General features: G+C 32.6%; 1 long non-coding RNA gene across 1 annotated transcript; it reads right to left on the bottom strand.

Moving 5' to 3' along the window:
- Nucleotides 1–1,820: 1,820 nt before the first annotated feature.
- On the bottom strand, nucleotides 1,821–9,246 carry LOC127727179 (uncharacterized). Its single transcript, XR_007993817.1, has 4 exons — nucleotides 8,491–9,246; nucleotides 5,384–5,612; nucleotides 4,197–4,276; nucleotides 1,821–3,247 (listed from the first exon to the last, which is right to left on the bottom strand). It is a non-coding gene; the product is annotated as an uncharacterized LOC127727179 (long non-coding RNA).
- Nucleotides 9,247–14,237: the final 4,991 nt, after the last annotated feature.

Here is a 14,237-nt window from a genome sequence, read left to right as displayed (position 1 = left end):
CAGCTTTCAGTAACTGCGAGTACTCTCATATCTTTACTTTGTGTCTTTTGTGTCTTTTTCGTATTTTGTTTATTTTTTGTGCTTTCTATCGACCTGATGAGTTAGGCCCTTTTCACCTGATTTTAACAGTTTATTCTTATGTTGTACTGTTATATCATTGTCCCAGGTTATAAGGAAGGTTCGTTGCCAGCAAACATGTTTAATCTCGACACATTCTGTGTGTGCCTGTCTCAATCAGCTTACCATACGTAATAGGTTTTACTCGTTGTTGAAAGCAGTACGGTGACCTATAGTTGTTGACTTTTACGTCATTTGGTCTCATACCACATCTTCTTTTTTTTAAAACTTGAATATGGCAAACTATTGTTTTCTCTTTTAACTTACTGTAATTATTTTTTCTAAGTTATTTTTGTATTTCAAATATTAGTTCACACAACAATAGAATCATTTAAAGGTTCCTACAAAATATTCCTTAATTACTCCATTTACAAGTGTTTTCAAATATACAACCCGAACGGAATAGTTGGTGCCTAATCAATACTTAATAATGTTGTTCAGTGCCAACAACTCCCAACTTTGTACTCTGCTTTGCAATACATGCAATTGTCAGCATTTTGTTTCATGGTGGAAGATTAAAAAAAAGGTAAAATACCGTTCTGTTATTTGAACCCAATTATAAAGTTTAGTGATTTCTTTTCTTCACAGTCGGAAAATTGTTGAAGCATAACACACTATAGTTTGGTTGTTTTAGTTGAATAATAATTACTTGTTATGTTGAAATGTAAATAGGATGATTACAAACAGGCTAGTTACATTTTTTACACTTTATCGTAATATGTTATCTTTCAAATTTTATATAATATGCATTTGGTTAATATAAACGATTGAAAAAGGTTAAAGAATATACTGATACTAACTTTATAAATCTATTCACTAGTAAACGAATTTTAGTCTGAAACAGTCATTTTGATCTTAACATCATCTGAAAAGTCTGAACATAAAACAAGACTGAAAGACTTAACATCACTTAATAATTAATTGTTCAGACTTTTAAGATCTGTTCTGATGAAAATGACCGTTTCAGACTAAAATTCGTTTTCTTATGATTTCAAATTTTGTCAGTCTTAAAAATAAACCTCAACCTACGGATCTGTATACGTATGGAATCGTATATGAACCTCGTAATAGCTGCGTAATCCCGTTAATGCAAACTGAAATAAGGTTCGCAGATGACGACAAATGTGTTACAACTGTCATAAACAATTCCGTCCTCATTTCCTCGAATGTTACCTACCGACCTAAGCATATCACCGGGTTGGACTAACACGATCAACACGACGGGTTCCACACGTGGAGCAGGATTTGCTTACCTTCCAGAACACCTGAAATCAAACCCTGTTTTTGGTGAGGTTTGGGTTGTTCAGTCATTTATTTCCTATGTTGTGTTTTGTGCACTGTTTTTTGTCTCTTCGTCGTTTTTCGTTTTTCGTTTTTTGCCCTGGCATTGTCAATTTATTTTCAAATTATGAGTATGAATGTCCCTTTGGTATTTTTTGCCTCTCTTTAAAGTGCCCTACAATGGAAGAAGACGACTTATTTATGGCAATGTATCAAATTATACAGCACTAAAATTAAGTTATCCCAAATAGCGTTCTGTCTTATAGATTTAAGGCATGTTATTTTACATGATGTTGATTCTTATGTAAATTAAGGGAAATTGAATAAGACATATGTATTACTTGATAAAGCAATACTACAGCTTATTTATGGCGATATTTCAACACTTAACGTATCAAAATGGTGTAATTCTAAGTGCATGTCTGGCTTATAAATTAAGGCAAAATGTTTGACATGATATTTGGTTTATAGGATTAAGGTAGATTAAGTAGGACATACATAGTAGAAAATTTAATCCATAAGGAACCTTATATATGACAAGATGAAATACAAACTTATTTAACTTGTATTATGAGTTTATGGACGGTTATGTTGTGTTGACGGCGTTTTTTTACTAACATGCATTTAGCCAGGAAAGCTGACTAATGCCGACCCAATTCATTTAAAATGCTTACGCAATCGGTTTTTATCGACTATACAGAATCACTGCCATCAGTTTAAAGATAAACAAAACATCAGTCTACCATTTACGGCAACTTGACTAGTATTTTTATCTGTCGTTTGTTTGCACTGTATCAGTCGACATTTTGTAATAATATACTGACCAAGTTCTTTCGCATGTAACTAATAATAAATCTGGACAGTCAGCATCACTACTGACAAGATCACACGTTGGAGACTTTGGAGTAATTGGAACTCACAATGACGCCAAATTGGTGTGTTGCCAACTGGTGTCGCTGCTCTTAGAATATATTTCAAGTTGTCAGAAATGGACTATTTTCAACGATAGCTGTTGTTGTTGTGCGTGTGTGTATTTACATATAAGTGTTAATTTTGTTTCTCCTTTCATTGATTTGCGTTTTAAAACCACAAGTCACACTTTTACGTAATTGATCAATAGGCATTACTTTAGTTTTGTCATATTTTCTCAAAGACCCACACACATGCAACAACAAACAACTGTGTTAATTTGTGTACATAAGTTATTTATTCGTATTCACGATCAATTTATATTATCCGGGGTTAAATCTACACTTTACCGTTATATTTTTATTGTTACTGCAGGCTCATATCTGTCTTTTGTAAATGACAATGCCACGTCACATCACTTGGCAAAGGAGGACTGTTTCAAAAATTCTTTTTGTGTCACAATTTGTGGCTTACCAAATCGTTAGTAACTTTTAAAATATCATATTCAATGCCTTCCCATTGCCAGTGATGTATTTAATTGTTAACTCAAGTTTTAGTAGAAATTTAACTATTTTTATATTGGTAGTAATGCACTGCTACATTCTGGACTACGCCTTATTGGGGGCATTTAATTGCAAAATTCCAGACAACGTCGTTGCTCCATACCAAATGATTTATTCACTTTAATAATCATTTGACACATTGTAAAATTGTATTTTATTTTGTATCTTCAGCTATTTGCCACTTTTGGATTGGTACTAGAATAAAAGTCTGCACCTGATTGAAACTAACTGGTCGAGCCAACATTTGTTAGGATTTAACCGGTTTTAAATGCCTACAAATCTCCACTCTTACCTATCTGAACCATAGAAACAAGTGTGAAGTGCGCTCCATCCCCATTTCAATCCCCCTTTACCTATCTTGATTGTAAGTTGTAAAACTGAAATAAACAAAGAAAACCAGGACATTGCAGATACAAACAAGCTGACAAATTCAAATGTGAAGTCACTTTGTGTGTTTTTTCTTAGAATGTCAAATGTGACGTCACTTTGTGCGTTGAGGCTTTGGCTAACTCGGCTGTGTATTTTATTGTGTTGGATTAAATTGTTTTATGTAATGTATCCGATTTTATTCTGTAGTTAGTCCCCACTTCGGTTTTATCATGTATATCTATTATATAGTCATTTTATAAAATTTACTGTTTGCAAAATTATAAATTATTCTAAATAATAAGGATGTTCTTGTCCCAGGCAGAAAACCCTGGCCGTGTTGGGCGCAACTTTTTAGAAGTTTTGGTCCTCGGTGCTCTTCAGCTTTGTACTTGTTTTAGCTTTCAAACATTTTTCATCTGAGCGTCACTGGTTAGTCTTGTGTGGACGATACGCACGTCTGGCGTGTTGGATTTTAAACCTGGTGCCTTTTGTTAGCTATTATTCGTGTGTTTCTTTGTCCTATATGTTCTCCCATTTATTTGTATTGTAATCCTTTCATGTAATGTTGTCATTTTAATGTTATATTTAACATTGCCACAAAACCAGGTTCAACCCACCATTTTTTTCTTAAAATGTCCTGTACCAAGTTAGAAAAATGGCCATTGTTATATTATAGCTCGTTTCTGTGTGTGTTACATTTTACTGTTGTGTTTTTGTTGTGTCGTTGTTCTCCTCTTATATTTGATGCGTTTCCCTCAGTTTTAGTTTGTAACCCGGATTTTTTTTTATCTCTATCGATTTATGAGTTTCGAACAGCGGTATACTACTGTTGCCTTTATTTGACAACCAACTTGAACTAAGAAATGAAAACGGCTAATAATTTTGATAGTTACTCGTTACAATATGAAGCTATCTAAGGTAGCCATAGCTGTTAGTTGGACACTGTCACCCACTTACATTCTTCGTAGGGCTCACTGGGCGAAGTTATATCTAGTTCGTTATCCAGTATCTAATAGTTCTTGTTCTTGTTCTTGAACCTAAAACCAACCACAGTATACTATTCATTAAGTATTGTAGAATAAAGTGAGCGACCATGTAACTGTAAGGGAGGGTTGACAGTTTTTTTATTCTTAATAAAAATCTATTTCTCAACTGTGAAGAAATTTCTTTGATCGTAGAGAAAGAAAACAAGAAGTTTCTGTTTGGGAATTTTTGCTATAATCTAATTTTAAAGACCAAAAAAAAAAAAAAATACAGCGCTCCGCCTAAGACAAATAAAAGAGGTCACTCCCTAATGTACCATAAACAGGAATCGAAAATTGAGTTTTATAACAACGTAGCTGTTATCTATAAGAAGATATAACATCATTGTTGCGATGTTCCCGACCTACAACAACCATTCTGCTACCACTTATTCAGTCCCGTTTATATATTGTTTGCTTATAATCTAAAGTATTAGGAGAACATTTGCAAAAAGTCAATCTTAGATATAGTAGAGACAAGATTTATTAGTGTTATACACATTTGTTAATTGTTAACTACAAATCTTTCGTATTTCACTGTTCAGGAGTGGCATAGACATGCTTACCTGTTCCTAAAAATATGAATATTGTAATATTTGAAATGAAAATGGACCGATCAGTCTTTCTTCCCTCTCTGGTACCCGCTGATGCATATTGCTAATTATGAAACTTTATTTAAAAACAAAGTATCACATACAGATTATTAACTAGTATCCACAAGAGAATACATACTTTTTGATATTTTTTGGCAGGTAGGGTAAATATATTTCCAGCAATTACTCTATGGGAAATGTTCGCATTAATTTGAAATGGCTGTTGTCAGACCATATTTGGACGCTTTTGCCAGGCATAACAGATAAATTATTAAGCAAAACAAATACCCAGAACTTCCCAACTTATATCGGTAACGCTTTGAAATTTGTTTTGCCTCGCTCTGCTCGTCATAAAATGTAAGGTTTACGCCCCAAATTATAATAACCAAACCTAGTGTTTTGCAGCATTACTTGTTGGGAATGCCTTAGCAACCCGCCTGTTTAAACTTGGACAGCATATGGCCACATGCGTGATACACTCGATACTCAGTTTCTGTCGATGATCTGACGAGATTAAATACTTACTTACTGTGTTTCACAAATACTGCCAAGTTCAATTAAATTTTATGTTGAGGCTTCGAGTGTTGTTCCTGAAGTTTTTGTTTTCTTTTGCGACAGTATTCAACTAATAGCAATGGTTGCCTCAGCTGGCATCCTGTTCCTTTGCAAGAGTATCCAACCAATAGTGATGGTTACCTTAGCTAGCTTCCTGTAGTAACGAGCTACTTTCCAAACTATGTGTCTTCAATTGTCATTATCTACCCACAAACAATTATCATGTATATTGTGCTAGCAAATAATGTATACTATATATTTAAACTACATATGTAATAAACACTTATGGTCCTATATCATGTCGATACTTAGAAGTATGTATTAGGTATTGACAATTCACTTGGAAACCCAACATATACCCCCACAACACTTTCTGAAGAGGAAATCCTAGATAATCATAGGTCTGTGCTATGTTCCTTTGGAATTTCAACCAAAGATGAAGAACTGAATCTTCCGTCACGGTATTGGATACCTAAACTACATAAGTGTCCCTACAAACAACAGTATATTGCTGGGTCTTCCAAGTGCTCCACGAAACCTCTTTCTAAATCATTAACATCAATTTTATCAGCAATCAAAGCCGGGCTTCAAAGTTATTGTGACACTGCCTATTCTAGAGGTGGCGTGAATTAGATGTGGATACTAAAAAATTCCAAAGATCTTTTAGAGTACATACAATCTAAGACTCTTTCATTTTCATATGAATCGGAGTTCCTTCAGACACTTGTCAAAAACAAGAAGATCAAAGAAGCCAGATTATTTAATTTCACTTTTAGATATATTGATGATCTTCTTTCAGTTAACAATCCGAACTTTTCTGATTGGGTTCCATTAATATATCCCCGAGAACTAGAAATTAAAGAAACAACAGACACGGCTTCCTCCGCCTCATTTTTAGACTTATATCTCGAATTTGACATACACAGTCATCTCAGTACCAGAATATATGTCGAACGAGACGATTTTTAATTTTAAAATTATAAATTTCCCCCACCTTAGTAGCAATATACAAACTTCACCTGCATATGGGATATACATTTCCCAACTTATTCGATATTCAAGAGTTTGCAGCTCCTACACAGACTTTGTAAAACGTCACCAGTGTCTGAGCAGGAAGTTGATGAACCAGGGGTATGTCAAAGAACGTCTCGTCCTTTTTCTAAAAATGTTCATCGGAAGGTACCAAGACCAACTTCACAAATAATACATGATGGTCTTGAAATATACATTCTGCGTACTGACGTTGTTTATCATCTTAACAACGTTTTATATTGTTCTTTCATTTGTCTTTGTTCTATTATTAATATTACTTTTACTGTTTGGTTTGTTTTCTGTGATATCCATTTGATATTACTTATACATCCGTCAATGTGTTTGTATTATCTTTCATTTTTGCTGGTGTGTTTTGTATATGCGACTTTTTGTGTTTCTTTGGTTCTTATAACGTGACTCTGTACTTTAAAAGATCCCGTCATTATGTTATTGTTCTATTATATGTCATTATGTTATTGTTATATTATAAATTTGAAAATACTTTGAACGACAAACGACAAATTTATTTTACTCACGTAGTGGTATTAACCATATGTGGATTCTTAAAAATTCTAAAGAACTTCTGGACAATTTTAAATCTCGGTCTATTTCTGAAATTAATTCTAACATAACTTTTGATTTTTTAACCCTGTATACCAACATTCCCCATGTGAAATTATGAAATTGTTTTGAATAAACATTGAACGACAAAATATCTTCTTAAGTGACGTTTACATTTTCTGACGTCAGACACGCGAAGCAATGAATGTGGTTTTTAATTTGATAAATGCTTTTGTGCTTTTTGTAAATGATTGTTTGTTTTGATATTGTAACACAGTGATGACTGCTGTACCCATATTTTGACTATTTTATTTATTATGTCTGTTCACGCATAGTTGTAAATATAACGGAATTTGATGAGACTGTCGTACAAGTGAGAGGTTTAGCGCTATAAAACCAGGTTCAATCCACCATTTTCTACATTTTGAAAATGCCTGTACCAAGTCAGGAATATGACAGTTGTTGTCCATTCGGTTGATGTGTTTGGTCATTTGATTTTGCCATGTGATTATGGACTTTCCGATTGAATTTTCCACGGAGTTCAGTTTTTTTGTGATTTTACTTTTTAAGACTAGATACGAACTAAGACTATTCCTTTTGTGTAGCTGAATATACTTTAACGAAATGGATTAGTTTTGACTGTTTTAAGTGTATGTTAGTAATATAATCTGTTAATGAAAGTCTGATATAATAAATTAATAGCAGGTTTTAATTGTTCTGATTTGACAACAGTTAGTTTGCCGCATCGGAGGAACCCACAGAAAGAAATCACATGATGTTTCTAACAAGTCGTCAATGAACTCTAACAACTCTCCCGTTTGTAATTTTGTAACAATTTTTTAGAGAATATCATAAATGATAGGTAAGCTTTGTCTGTTTTTTTTCTAATTTTTAGATCATTTGCCAAATATTAAAATCAATTGAAGCCTAGGACATGGTTTGTCGTCACAAAATACTTAAAGATCTTTACATTTTGCCTTCAAATAGTTATATATCTTATTCCACAAAGGTGGACTTTAATGACAGAATAATTTAGTTGAAGAACTTTTTGACAATGGAAAACAGAATAAATAAATGTTTCTTCCGATAATGCGGCCAGGTTATTCGTAAATGTCATATCATTTAACATTTAAATCTCTAAGAGTGAGTCGAAACATACCAAAGGGTCATTCAAAGTCATTAGTCGAAAAAAATCTGATAATGCCATGGTAAAAAACTATTTAAAGACAAACAACAGTTTACAAAACAAAATATAGAACACTGAGGACTGAACAACACGAACCCCATCAACACCGGGAGTGTTCAGGATAGGTAAGTAGATCCTGCTCCACACGTGGTGCCCGATGGGTTGCTCATGTAAGTCCACACCTGATGATAAGTATGATACAGTAGATCACATTCGAGGAAAAGAGGACTCGATTGTGGTAACGACAATTGGAACATATTCGTTGTCATCTGTGAACAGATATTCCATAATAGTCAACTTACTCGTGATAGCGTCTGCTAAATTTTCGAAGGGATGATTTCCTTAACTTGTATGATCCCAAAATCATCCATGTTCTAAGTCATTTTAGATATTGACTTGTCCGTAATTGTTTGGTAGTTTGATTAAACCCAATGTTTGGACTCGGGTCCTTAAAAGGGTGTGCATCCGATTCTAGTGTTCTGAATCGATGTAACTGAAACTGAGAAAAGGCATCATTAAAAACGTTTTATTAACCTATTACGTGTTTTGTACTGAAAAAAGAAATTGTTTGTTCATGCACACCATGTTCATGTCCTTCTTAGTTGCATGATATATAAAGATTTTGATCTGTGCTTTTCTTTATAATCTCGAAAGTAGACTTTTTTTGCAGATCAAGATAACACCATTTTTATTAGCAATGATACACCTCATTAAAACAGCTGCCACAAGGATCGGCATCAATTCAAGAAAAGCATTTGAATGTGTTTGTTTGTGATCTTTTTTTATCGCTGCCGTAGATAACGAATAAAACCACTTCCCACCGAAATTTCCATCAAAACCTACAGTTTACAATATGTCAGTAAAAAAATCCATATCGTAATAAGATATCAATTTTACAATTTTTGACGAACAATTGAAAATATCTGTTGACAAGAGCGATAATCCGTTTTTCGTTCAGAATTGGGCAAAGTTCTATAAAGTTGATCTAGTATTTCAGATACATTTTTTTTTTGTTATTCAGTTTTAGAAAAACATAAATCCATAAATCCACACACAGTAATCTACATCTAGGTTTACTTATTGCTGACGGCTAATTTGAGATGCTTGTTGACAAACATTTTGATGATTTTGGAAATCTAATTAAAAATCGGGTATAGTGATTGTATAGTATGTGTAGATATGTAGTGTGATGAATGAATATAAAACAAAAATAGACTTTTATATTGATATTGCGCTTTATCTTACTTTTATGTCAAAAAAGAAAAGACTATCATAACTTGTCATTTAAAATAAACTTAAGGTGGTTTTCAATTGCGAATAGTATATTTGATGCTTCCTACATTTACTTTATAAAAATAAGGAGATGTGTTAAGTTTTCCAATGAGACAACTATCCACCAAAGTTCAAATGAAGTTGATGTAAGCCATTATAGCCAACTGTACGGCCTTCAGCAATGTGGAAAACCAATACCGTATAGTCGTTTATAAAAGGCACCGACATGGAAAATATGAAACAATTTAATTGAGAAAACTAAAGGCCTAATTCATAACAAAACATTTTGCGAAAAACAAAAATGACAGACATGAACCAACGTTGTGTCATGTTTGCATTGCTTATATATTAGATATATATTCATTTATATGAAAATGCATGCTACTTTAATTACTTAATTGATTTTCTTGTTGCTTTGCTTATTTGGTCCACTTTTTATTTTGTTATTGTAGTACATATCGTTTGTTTCCCCCGTATATGCCTTCATGTATAATGCAAACATTTTGAACTCTCATAATACATGTTCATTAAGAGAACAATAAAAAAACCAAAAAAGAATGTTAAAGATGTAAAACAGCTAGGACTTACTACTCTAATTATATAACGTTCAAAACAAGACTGAAAAAATAAGCATAAAAATGCTACCAAAACAATTTAAAAAGAATTTATACATACATTGTACACTTACATGTATGTGTGCGACAATAAAAGAAACAAGTAAAAAGCAAAAAAGTGCACTTTTATATAATGACAAACACATCTCTAGCTATTAAGACTGATTATATATACATATGAAATTAAATTAAAAGGCAACAATAATTTCATTAACTTTACAGCATTCGTATAGTTACTTATATAATGAATGGAACTTTGTGTTTGCTCTAATTCTTATATATATATATATATATATATATATAGTAAACCATAGAAGAAGGGAGAAAATATAAGGTAAACTTTTATTTGCCCTGTTTATTTGTACAATAAAACTAAGAAAACTGATAAGAATAACAACGAAAAGAACCTCAGTAAGACAAATTGGACTGCAAAATATTGAACAAAACAAAACTCACACATTTTATAATGTTCGATCTATAATACCTGGAAGGTCACATTAGGCATATTTACAATTGCTATACTGACTAAAACAAATGTTCTTCAATCCTACAATTAAGGAGAGATAATATGTTTGGATTTGGATTATCTCCCTTTGAGTGTTGAAATTAAGTTTAGTGGGTATAAATTTGTTGGGTTTTTTTTCCACCTAACCCTTTTCTTTGGAAACAGGTAATCCAAAACTTGTTTTTAATTGTTCAAGAAAGACAAAAAATGTCATAATATGACAATCGTGACTTTTTTAACTCTTACTTTTTTTATTTATTACAACTTTTATGTTTGCACAGTGTTTTACCAAGATTTATTTATGCATGAAGTTAGATTTATAAATAGACAGTTGTATGAGTCAAAGTGTAATCAGAGAAATGAAATTTATAAATGGATGTTTTTCTATATCCAGCTATTTAAATGACTAAGGATACATTAAAATTTTTCTCATACAACTGTCAAGGTGTAAATTCTAGAGAGAAACGGAGAGATGTTTTCGAATACTTGAAATCAAAATCTTGTCATAATTACTGTCTGCAAGACACGCGTTTTATTGAAAAGATGAATCCTTTATCAGAAACCAATAGGGAGGAGAATACATTTTTAATTATTTGCCTCCAATCAAAGAGAGTTGAAGGTAAAAATATGACACTTGTTAATCTATATTAATAGCATTTTCCGAAGAAAAGGGTGGGTTTAACCTGGTTGTATAGCTAGCATAACCTTCCACATGCATGACAGTTGTTTATAGTTCCGTTGTTTTAGTTGTTGACAAAATTGAGTGAGCAACCCACACAGACATAATAGTTTAATATGACAAAAATTGGGATCCAGCAGCCAAATCTATATTATATCTTCTACTTAGATTTTCAACACTGGTAACCCATAATTCCCAATGCCGAAACATTTGTCAAAATGTTCTTAATTCAATTTATTCTCAAAAACTTTAGATTACCATAATTTGTTATTGTCAATGTGAAATATACTTATTAACAAAACTACTGAATTATTTTGGTCAGATTTAGTCAATATGTTTGAAAGATTTTAAATTCCAATTAAGATTTTATTATCTTATGTATGAAAAATAGTTAAATAAACAAACAGATATTTGTCGTTAAAAAATGAAAATATGGTCGTTTCCAAATTAAAGATATGTATGTTTGAGGCTTGAGTACATTTGTCTTATTTTACCTAAATGAAATAGCATGTATATTCGGAAAGACTCACCATAACTGTTCTTTTCCGTTTTTCCAAAAAATACCTTATCTGACATATTATTTGACGATTATTTGGAAAAAAAATTTGTTAAAAGCGCAAAACTTATATTTCTGTCATTTTCGACTAATAAAATATTTTCGACGAATTTGACATATTGGTAAAGAATTTTACATTGCGTTATAAGCCTTTTGATTTATCGGTATGAAGCAGTCAAAATTTACCATGCAGACAACCATCGCATTTGACCATTGTCCACACTAAAGAAGAAAAGGTTATTAGAAATATCTAAATGAGACAAAACGCAATAAAAAAAAAACAATGACGTCTAGCCGACAACTTAGCAATCAATATTTGACGGGAGCCTAAAACATTATTGCCTCTTAAATAATTGTTATATACCTATACACATTAACGTCATCCTGAATTGTCTACAAAGCTACTGAACAGTGCTGAATTGATTGCAAACGAATTGTCTGAACAGTACTGAATTAACTGCAAGCGAATTAATTGTCTGAACAGAGCTTAATTTTCCCTAATCAATAAGTCGGAAAATTGATTGAAATACTGACTTAATAAGTTATTGTTCACACTTTTCAGATATTTTTAAAATCAAAATGACCGTTTAAGACTAAAATTCATTTACAAGTGATGATTGCCAATGAGACAACTTTCCAATGGCGATCAAATGACGTAGCAGATAACAACTATAGGTCATCGTACAACAACGAGGATAACCCATACTGCATATCAAGCTATAAAGTCCCCGACATGACAAATGTTAAACTATCCAAATGAAAAAGCCGACGGCCTGATTTATATGTACATCACAATATATGAAAAACAAACATGATATTCAGCAACAAACGACAACCACTGAATTACAAGCTCCTGACTAGGAGCAGGCACATACATAATATGGCGGATTTAAACATGTTTGAAGACCCCCAACCCTCTCCCTAACCCCAAATAGTAGTGTAGCAGCACAACATAGATACAAACTATAAAAATCTATTAAAAAAGGCTTGACTCATCAGATCGAAACAAAAATAAATCTTTGAGTCCTCTGCATTTACTGAAAGCTAATTTAAAGCCAATAACAACTAGTAATGGAGATTTCCAATAAAATGACATTACTCGATATAACCAACCTATCTGACCGTATCTCGGCCTAGTGCATAGAAGGATGACGGAGGGGAGCATAGACTGCATAAATTTTTGGCTCGTAGAAAACACATATTTGGTCGAATAGATGCTATTTAAAAATTAGCACGATCTGCTATTTGAATTCTTTACATATTTTGTTATTAAATTTGGGATGATTTTATTGACAACAACCTTTCAAGGGAATAATTAATTCAGGTACCGGTAATCAAATGCACCGATCATTACTTTGTCATTTCACTTGACCCATATATCTATCTCTCAAACGGCGAATTCTTAAAGCTACTAAATCAAAATTAAGTTTGAAAAAATAAAAAAAAAAATGGAATCTGAAGCGAGACGATATTCTCATTTTGATTTATAAGTTATAAGATTAAAACAAGAGTTTCAAACACGCCGGAATGTAAAAGTTGTACACGAATTGATTGTTCTTTTTTTTTTTTAGCATACTTCTATAATTTATTTCAAGATACTTTTGTCAGAGGTAGAAATTCAGATCACTGGTGCATCTTTCTGATAATACTTTGTCACCTTTCCGTAGAATTTTATCAAATGGAATTTATGAGGACGCATCTCCAAGAAAAAATATGATTGCACTTTACTGAATCAATTATTGTTTTTACTTCTTGTCTTTAATTATAATGATGCATGGATTCCGTACAAACGTATTCGTAATTTAATGTCATTGCTCTTAAATTGTATTTCTAAAATGTTTTGCGTTTAAATTATGCAAATACGTATAAAAAACGGAATATTTGATTGAAATTTTGTTAAGTAGGATGATCATTTTAGTTTTATGAGCAACTTATGATAGCAAGGGGATATTATATTTACTGGTCTGTGCATCCATCCGTTCTTCCGTTGGGTTCGAAATATAGAACGTTTAAAATTAAATACCAAATTAGAGTTTGACAAGGATTAAGTTGTGCACTGAACATGGACATATGATCATGTGAAGGGGAACGGTGTCATAAGGCCAAATATTCTTGTTGCAAATGTTTTGATTAATACATGTACATGTATATGTATATTCCATATTCGTAACTGTCTCTTTGGTCTTATGGTAGCGTGCTCGCCTCGCCAGTAAACCCTCAAGGGTAACCGGGGAATAGAAATATGGTCACTATTGGTCTTGTTCCGACCGGCATCTAAACCATTGTCAAAGTGGGGAGTCCGTTTGGCTGTGCGGGATGTACAATTACGCAGTCACTTCCGATCAGAGTGGGGACGTTAAAGCCGATGCCTCCTGTAGAGAGAATTCCACGCTTGCTGCACGTTAAATATGCATGAAAAATTT

This window comes from Mytilus californianus, unplaced genomic scaffold (assembly GCF_021869535.1).
Source record: "Mytilus californianus isolate M0D057914Y unplaced genomic scaffold, xbMytCali1.0.p SCAF_19, whole genome shotgun sequence".
NCBI classification, from domain to species: Eukaryota; Metazoa; Mollusca; class Bivalvia; order Mytilida; family Mytilidae; genus Mytilus; species Mytilus californianus.
This window is presented reverse-complemented; position numbering and strand designations above follow the sequence as displayed.